The 9,751-nt window shown below is 39.1% G+C and overlaps 1 protein-coding gene across 2 annotated transcripts in view; it reads left to right on the forward strand.

Moving 5' to 3' along the window:
* Nucleotides 1-9,751, forward strand: part of LOC107710700 (centrosomal protein of 112 kDa-like) — a 57,158-nt gene that overhangs the window by 25,167 nt on the left and 22,240 nt on the right. The gene's annotated exons all lie outside the window — the stretch shown is intronic.

Consider the following 9,751-nt stretch of genomic DNA (forward strand, 5'->3'; position numbering starts at 1 on the left):
GCTGCATTTTCACTTTTTTTTTTGCTTTTTGCCCCTGATTTTTAGAAAAATGCAGTTTTATTTTAATAACTTCACAACTGGATACACTCTCATGTAATGGATGACTAAGAGCATTTTTTGGTCCTGTCCTGTTGTAGATGTGGGTGAAGATCGTCAGCGGAGATCTCCAGGACTCAACACGACCAGATCTGTTTGAATATGTTGTAGATTTTCTTAGTTTTTGCTCCAACCTTGATCTTGTGTGGCGGCATGCAGCCTGGGCACTACAGAAGGATCAAAAGGTTTGTACTTCATATTAACATTTAATGTTGTTGAATAGGATGTAGGCTTGCCGCGATAGACGGTGTTGACGGTGATACCGGTGTTAAGCCGCAACATCGGTTGCGTCACTTGCCCACCGCAGCACTGACCCCCATCGTCGTTTTGATTTTTTTATAGTAATAAAAATCATTTAGTTCAGTAAAAGAACAGACACTACAATTAAAAACTGAACGCGGCTGCTCAATGCAGATGAACAACAGTTGCATCACAGATCAGATTTCAATTCTCCAGTGTGGAGAGTGAGTCGAGCTGACTGACAAGAAGAGTGAGGTGAGACAGACAAGACGATCGCGGATGATTTTGTTTCGAAACTAGATGCAAAAGCGCCTGTTTGGCAATATTTTGGATTTTGAAAAGCCTGTTGACTTTTGCCGTTTATCTAAGGTGATTTTAGATTTTTTTTTTAAACATTTGTTTCTTATTTAATTGGTTCCACATTGTTTGCTGATTTTTACTTTATTTAAACTTTGTGTCATTTATTTATTTTATTTGACATCAAGGTGTATGCCGTGCCTCCAAGCTTTCTTACTCGTTTTGCTAATAAACGTTCTACGTTTCTTATTTTTTTGGTTATATATTATACATGTTTACTTGTTTCCAGTTTTGTACATTTAAACTTTATGTAAGTTATTTGTTATTTTATATTAGGCATAGCCTGCCCTATAGCTTGGTGTATTTTTATTTGTTTTGCTAATAAAAGTTCTATGTTTTATATATACGCTAAAGTGAGTTTGACCTTGTATTTTGTTGTTGCATTCAAGCAATTGACGCCTAATTGCCGCTAATTAGAAAGTGAAAGTAAAATAAGCTATTTAAAAGCGAAGGAAACGAAGAAAATAGGGAAAATTCAAACAAACTAAAAACGAACAATTGATTTACTCCGAATTGCCACTATTTTAAAGTGAAAGTAAAATGCGCACACCGCTTTTACAAGCTATTTAAAAGCGAAGGAAAGCGAGGAAAAAGAGGGAACGCCCCTGCCCCCACGGTGATACCGGTATTACCGGTGTTGTCACATGTCGATTAACCGGTGGGAAAATTTCCTCACCGTCACAACCCTAGTGTAAGCTGTGTTTTATATATCACTACACTACTGACATTAGACAATGGACCTTTTTTTAACTTTTTTTTTTCTAATGTGACCACACCTTTACTGACCAACCAGAACTTGCTAGCAACAGCCTAGTAATGCTTTTACAACTAATCAGTACACATGCATAGCAACACCATAGCATCCACTCAGAATGCCCTAACAATGCATAGCAACACCCTTGTGGCCACTGAGATGTTTTTCGTGTTGATCATTTAAAGGCCTAGTTGCCATAGTTTCCTCATGTGAACCTTCCCATCTGTCTGTCTGGGTTTTATGTGTTCACCGGAAACATTAGCCAGAGTCTCCAACCGTTGCCAAATGTGACAGCGGCAGCAGCGACGGCCGTAAGAGACATCAGATGTGTTCCTGAGTCCAAAGTACGCATGAATGCTTTGGCCTTGTGTGTTTAAGTGGTGTGGATGAGGACGTGTCCCTGAGGCCGAGGCCGTTCTGAGCAGCTGCAGGTCAGGACACGGGGGCTTTAATCGGGCCACGGGGCAGCAGCACCTCCACGATCTGCCCCCACAGCTCTTTGATCCCACACTTTCATCTGATTTAATTATCCCCATCCACCTGTTAACGGCCAGGCGCCAATCACAATGGCTGGCCCTCATCTGACAGCTCAAAGGGAAGGTAGACTGTGTGTGTGTAGTATGCAAGCAGTCCAGCAGATTTAGCTGCAGTGCCCTTTTAGATCTGTTCTTTGATGTAGTGTGCAGACATAGAGCTATATATATATTGTTTCTTTTTAGCCCCCATCTGGTTGGCATGCTGCACTACAGCTCATGCCAATGGTTGCATCCCAGTTTACATTTGTATTGTACCGAATCGCAGTATGTTGAAGATAGTATGTCAGATGACTGGAGGATGTACATGTAACAATGTTCATAGGTCGGGAAGAAGGAGGCGGGAACCGGCGAACATTCAAACAAAACTTTAATAATAAAATAAACACAAAATAGCGCGACAGCCCCTCGCGGACGACTGTCGCGCACAAACAGAACCAAAACACAAAATAAAGTCCAGGCCTGGTCCTCTCTCCTCTCTCCTCTCTCCTCTTCACTCCTCCTTTTATCCTTCCGGAGCTCCTCCGTGGGACTCGAGACCGGTGAGTGGCGCAGGTGTCGCGCATTAGCATTTACTCCACCGGCCTCGCTCTGTTCCCACGGCTCTCGGCCCCACCCCTCTCGTCACAGTACTGTTTCCTTAAGGCAGCATTCCACTACCCAATTTTTCAACTGATTTATAGTTGTAAGATTCGTTTACGGTACATTCACATGGGGCATTGAAGTCAATGCTTAGCGGAGGGAGCTGACGCAAAGCTTGGTGCTGACGCGACCGTCATAGTCACAATAGCCAATCGCATTACTTTTCTGGCTACATGAGACTAGGCTGATGTCTGCGTTGGTGCTTGAACAGTTGAAAATTTTTCAACTTCTGCCCCGAGCAACGCCAGTGGTGTGACGCAACAGATCCACTATTCAGTTTGGCAACGCATGACGTCACCCATTTAAAGTAATTCAGAAGTTTTAACGCCAACGCCCTGTGTGAATGCTTCATTATATAGTTGTTACAAACTGCTGTCTCTCCGTGAGCAACTTGTAACAGCAACAGCGCTGCGAAGGTAGTGTTTTTGTTTACTGAAACATAACTTACAACATGCTGCAGCCAGACTCTCATGGCCTTGGACAGTGTTGTGCACTATGCAGAATTGAATTGAGTTTTAAATATTTCAATTCATGAAATTAAATTAAGGTGAAACAGTGCAGAATTTGATTTGAATTTAAAGTACAATTAAAATTCATAGAAATACATATAACTGCAGTAAGTGTCATTTTTTTAACGGAAAGGTATGTTTGTTAAAGTGGCATGATAGCCTGTTTTGAAAGTTTGGTTTGGGTTCCCCCCCTCTCCAGACAGACAGATACATGATTTAATTTATGTTTGATTGGTATATATTTATTCATAATTTATAATAATTGTCATGCAAATTTCATTTTGTTGAAGAACATTGCATTTCCCTAAATGCCATTACCTGTGTTAAATTCCTTTAAATTGCAGTTTAGCAATTCCTCTTACTGTCAGTTGAATCCAGTGCCTTCTGGCCAATTCAGTTTATATTGGTGACTTGTGAATTGAGAGACTTTTTTTTGGTCGCACTTTTTTGGTCACTCGCTATTAACAAACCATTAACTATGACTTTTGCCTCAATAAACTCCTAATTTGCTGCTTATTAATAGTTAGTAAGGTAGTTGTTAAGTTTATTTGGTAGGATTAGGGATGTAGATATGGTCATGCAGAATATGTGCTTTATAAATGCTAATAAACAACCAAAATGTTAATGATAGGCATGCTAATAAGCAACTAGTTAATAGTGAGAATTGTTTCCTATACTAAAGTGTTACTTTTTTTCTCTACTGAATATATTCTATATATTGAGCTCTGAAGGTCATATACATTCATGGGATGGAAGGGTGAATTGCATAATAATTCAGTTAATTACAGATTTTTGCCTGGTGCTTTTGTTCTTATTTCTGTTAGCTTCATGTGAGAGGAAATGTGCTGAAAAATAATAATGAAATTTAAGGTTGTCAATTGGTATGGTAATGCTTATACGCAAATGGCATCTGCACACTTCAAGATTTTGACACATTAGTGTGTAAGTACTGCTGTATTGTTTTATTGCACACTTAAAAGTATGCACTTTCTCGTCCACATGTGGATATACTTTCGTAAATATCTAAATGCAAGCATCATTGCTATAAGCATATAAATAATTGTAGGCCGTGTATTTATCTGTGTGATTGACAGCAAAATAAAAACACTGCAGTGCTTTTAAAACTGCTTTCTGATGTGTATTTTTGGCTAGAGCTTAATAGTAAGTCCAAACGAAACCACAGAAAAAAGAAAATAGAAAAAAGAGGGTTTATGTGTCTCCAAATACTTGTCAAGACTTTCATATAGTCATCACATCCTCCCTCTCTTCATCATTTGACTAACGGGGTATTAGTTTAATTAGTTGAGATTTGCGTTAAGCATTCATAATTATCTCGAGAACACGTTCTTAATTTGCCCATGAAACAAATGTGTCATGGCTGTCGAAATCAGCGACATCTAGTCAGATGAGTTTCAGCCTTTGAAGTTGTCGTTGGTGGCCTCAGCGTAGCTGATTAAACTGGAATTATCTGGGCAAAGAAAGAGATCACAAATATCAGTGAACTGGAAATGATATACTGTATAATATATGCCCCCAACTGGCATGAGTGTGTGTCAAGTCTGCTGGGAACTACAAAGTACTAGAAACCATGGACCATGTGTGTTTTAGATGTGTTAAAGATGATGCAATTATTTCCATCATGTGTAAAAAAATAAGCTTTTTTATGCTTCCCTGTGTAGCAAATTAGCTCAAAAGAGAAATGTATATAAATAATTACAATGAATTGATTAATTACAATTATTTATATCAACTGCCCGTAGTAACTGTAGCAGAATTAAATTGCCGTCAACTAATCTGTTTGTCCAGCAAACATTCATTGTAATTTCATATCAAATCTAAGAAAGGATATTTTCTTGGCTGCAGAAAATAACTTTCTTACAGTACTAATGCATTAAAGCATGTAGCTAGATCGGATCGTAAAAGGGACATTATTCACAAGCGGTGGCAGAATCAGAGACTCATGTAATTTGTGCACAAGAGTTTTATTAACTAAACACTAACAAAAATTAGTCTATCAAACCAACAAACAAACAAACATACACTCACACGTACATACAAAAGGGAGTTGAAGTGGATTAATGGAACCATTAGAGAAACCAGGAAGTGCAGTTATGGAACATAAGTCAGCTAACCACACCTGAGTAGAAACCATCAGCGCCGTTTTACAACGGAATCTACAGCTTATACTAAACCTCTGTTCTTTTAGTTAAATGTACGATACTTGCATTGCCTTGGTCATTGAACGAGTGTCTGGATGCAGTCTCGGATGAAAGTCTTGATGGTTTTAAGGTTTGGTGGTGTTGGAGTTGAGATCACGTTCTTCCAAGTTTGAAGCGTGATGAACTCCAAAGATGTTATTCTTCTGACTCGGTGGTGATTGGGAGAGTTTTCTCCCAGATGAAGGTGATGAGAAAAGAGCGCAGAGCTCAAGAGACATCAGCTGAAATCCGAAGATCTTTGGAGAAGCCAAAAAGACAAGGCCGCAGCCTGGCACAAACTTAGGGGGTCCAGTAGAGTTCTAGCCCAGCATCCCCATCTTCTCAGAATCTAAAAGAAGCAAGACAGTGAGGCGTCACTGATGTGAGGCCTTTTAAGTTCTGTCGAGGTCACACCTCTCGGGCTCAAAGAGCCAATGGTGACTTGCACTTTTGGAGGGAAAGTTTATGACTCTTTGTCTTAGAGCATAGCATTTTGCATATGTAATTCGATTGGGTGTTGATGCAAAAGCTACTAAAAATTCTTAGAACACTAATATGTTGCATAGGTATAAACATATAATATACACTCTCAATTAGATCATCCGAAGACGAATTCATAGAGACCAAACATGGTATAGGTAAGGTTACATGAATGAGTGGTTCTATCATAAGCATGCATAAAACAGTATACAATACAAAAGACAATATACAAGAATAGTAATAATATACACAAACACCTGAAGGATGTGTGTGTTCATTCAAAGAAAAGTTTTTCTATGAATTAATTAGAGAAGAGTCCATTTTTATGGACATTATGTTTTTCCTATGGGTGAAAGGTAGTGAGAGGGAGAACTCTCGACATGCCATTACTTCGTAAAGTTTATCTGGTCTGGCTGAAGTGTCCTGTTTGCCATGGTAACCAGTGGCCTGGGGTCGTTCACGGACATCCTGGCACCCAGTATGGTTATTGGGTGAGGGGTCTGTGATTATTTGTTAATCTAATGAATAATTGATTTGTTAAATCTAATAGGGACAATAAATCGATGCATCGCGATTCGTGGATCCATTCTGAGATTTTCAGAATGCATCGTGATTCTCTCTCGAATCGATTCTGAGCTTAGTTTTTAACAGCAGATGGCACTCTAGGCTAGTTTTTAACCGCACACTCAAATGCTCACGAAGAAGAGCGCTTGTGCGTTCGGCTGAGTAATGTAAGTGGTTAAATGTACTTGCACATCAGCTTTTATGCTTTTATGATGCGAGATTAATGTAAACACAACCCACTGTGATCATCCTTGTAATTCACTTCAAACTTTTCGAACTTTATGAATGATTAGTTTAGGTTCAAATGGTGCGTGTGTAAGGAACTGGAAGCAAGCAGAATACGGCTGTTTCTAAAGCACGCAGTGCCATCTGCTGTTAAAAAGCTCAGAATCAATTTAAGAGAGAATCGCGATGCCTTCGGAAAATCTCAGAATCGATGCAGAATTATTTCTCGATTCGCGATGCATCGATTTATTGTCCCAGCCCTAAAATCTAAAAAACAATTGTGTGTCTGATTGGTCCAAACGCTACACCTGCATGCCTGTGAATGTCCTAATGGAGACCAAGGCAAAAAGGAAAAGACTGGTGCATCTAGATTGTTGTGCATGTGGATTTTGAAACATTTGTGTAGGTACTTGTATGATCTAGTGCACATGTGTCAAACTCAAGGCCCTCGTGCCTATTCCGGCCCGCCACATCATTTTATGTGGCCCGCGAGAGCATATGATTGTCTTAAAATAAAAATCTATGCAGCTTTATATCGTAAATTATGAAAGTGCGTACCAATACCACAAGTTTCTGTTTTTATTTGGCATTATATTTATACGCAGAAATTGACTTTGGTGTGCATATGATACGCAATGGTTAGGATTAGGAGTGTGGGGCTTTTCCGTTGATGATGACTGCGTGGAAGGCTCAAAGGAATAAAGCGGACCTCATCTAGTGCTCGGGCACCACCGTAAAAACACTTAACGAATTAAAAAAAATCATTTAACGAATTAAAAAAAATCGATTGCAGCTTTCAGACACGACTTTCTTCTCGTTTTAATAGTTCGTTTGAGACGGTTTCTATGGAGTTATTTTAATGACAAATGTCCAGAGCGCATATTGCCTATGCGAGAGTGCATCAAATCTCTCTGCAGGGCTCGCAAAATCGCTAACCCGACGTCCCAAGGCTATTGTGTTTTCCAGTCGGGCTACCAAAATGTATAACCATGATGTCATTGAATAAATATAAGCGCTGTACGTTTCAAGTCAAAACGCGACGCGGATGTCTTTATTTGAATGTATCTGAAGGGAACCGACTGTCCTCAGAAACGTGTCGTTAGCATTTTAATTTCATTTGACCTATAATTCCTGATAAAGCAGCGTTTAGAGCTGCTTTGTGTACAGCCGTTACCGGGGAAACCGCAATATTTCAGCGCTCCTAAAGCGCCACCTCGTGGAAGAGAATGAAATACTGTGTTCATTTTACTTGTGCAGCTCTTAAAATGGGTCACAAATTGCCTTACATTTATTTTTAAAAATTCTGCAAATACCCTGTCAATAGTGAAATAAATTCCTTCCTTCATATTTGTTGATATTTGTGTATTAAAAATATTTTTGATTGACATTTAAACTCCTGTGTGATTTTCTATATATATATTTTTTAAAAGGTCTTTTTTTATTTGGGCTAGTTAAATAAATTTTTGGGCTACCAAAATCTGAAGATTACCTGCCCGAAGGGCTACCAGGGATTTTGAAATTTTGCGAGCCCTGCTCTGCTCGCAGATGGATTCCCATTCATTCACTCTCACAGAAAACGGACGCGCTCTCTATCGGTCAGACATTACATGTGTGCGCTCAAAAATCTTCTCTCCCGAGTTTAATAAACGCAACCTGGAGTGTGGGCATCCACCGCAGAAAATTGGCGCATATATGCCAACGAATGTAAATCAGTAGCCTATTTACATAGCATAACAACAGTAATAAATGTATCTGTTTCACACATGTCCCACATTGTCCCGTAAAATCACATCTACTGTCCTGCAATAGCCAGGTGGTCACCCTGGCGTAGAGTAGTAAAATAGCAATTACTAATTTAAATCAGTAAATTTTAACGAAAACAATACATTATAAAAATGAAAAGAAGCAGGTTTTTTGCGATCAGATCAACCGGTAAAGTCCTGGAAAGTCTAAGAATCCAGTAAGCGAATGCATTCAAACAGCAAATTCAAAACAGCGCTAATGCAGAGAAAACACGGCCGATTTCATCAGATATGGCGGAGATAATAGTACTCGCGTACAGATGTCAGTAAAAAAAAAATCAGCAAGCTATTTAGCTTAAAAGCACGAGTGTTTTATACTGGATGCTAGCTGAAGGTGTTTTAGTTTACGCAGTGGTGGTTTAGTAAATCTGGATCAGTCAGGTCAAGGTAGCTCGTTTAGTGGTCTTTTGGCGTCCCCCTGTGTTCCTGTTTGGTATCGCAGATTGACTTGTGCAATGCTGTAAACTACTAAATGCAATGTAGAAATGTTCATTTTCTGTGAAGCTGCTTAGCAATAGTGTATCATGAAAAGTGCTATACAAATAACGTGAATTGAATTGCAAACAATTAATGAATTTATTTATTTATTGTGGCACTATATACATTCATATGGAACGATATTCCGGACAATTTTCAAAAGGACTTGCAAATTGTATTTTCAATTGCGTTTTCCATATGTGGACGCATAAATTGTGACATAATCCAAATGCAATTGCAAATCCTGCATTACCGTTTGCATTTTCGCTTTCGCGAACGCACAGTGACTGCCAAATTTCAAATGAAAAAGCAAAGTCCATTTGCAACTGTATTTCCCATGTCTTAGGAGTTACGAGCCAGTCATATTTAAATAGCAATATTAATTACCAGTCTGCTTTTTCACTCTCGCTGCGTCGCGCATGTAACCTGCCAAAACTCAAATCCTTAAAATTAAGGTTTTAAGAATTTTAGTAGTAGCCTATTATGTACATTCTACTGAACAATAGTAGGCTAATATATTTCTGCTGCAATGTCTTCAAGTTAAACCGAGCTTTTATTTTGACGGGTTGCCGTGAATACCTCTACATTTCTGTGTGTATATGATATGAGGATAGTTTTACTGAAATGAAATGGTCAAATGCTCATGAAGTGACTCTCAGAGCAGTTCTGGAGGTGTTGTTCATGTATTTATGTCCTCATTAGTGAGACGGCAGACGTTAATATCACCGGAAGCGTCACGCGCGCTATAGGAGTGGTAAACAAAACTGCATGTCTGCGCCATTCATTAACACAGAGACACGCAGAATTCATATTTAAATAGTCGTTTTGCGGCTTAATAGTCACAAATACTAGTGGGAGTGGGAGTGTGCTCACT

This window comes from Sinocyclocheilus rhinocerous, unplaced genomic scaffold (assembly GCF_001515625.1).
Source record: "Sinocyclocheilus rhinocerous isolate Xijiao unplaced genomic scaffold, SAMN03320098_v1.1 scaffold627, whole genome shotgun sequence".
Lineage (NCBI taxonomy): Eukaryota > Metazoa > Chordata > Actinopteri > Cypriniformes > Cyprinidae > Sinocyclocheilus > Sinocyclocheilus rhinocerous.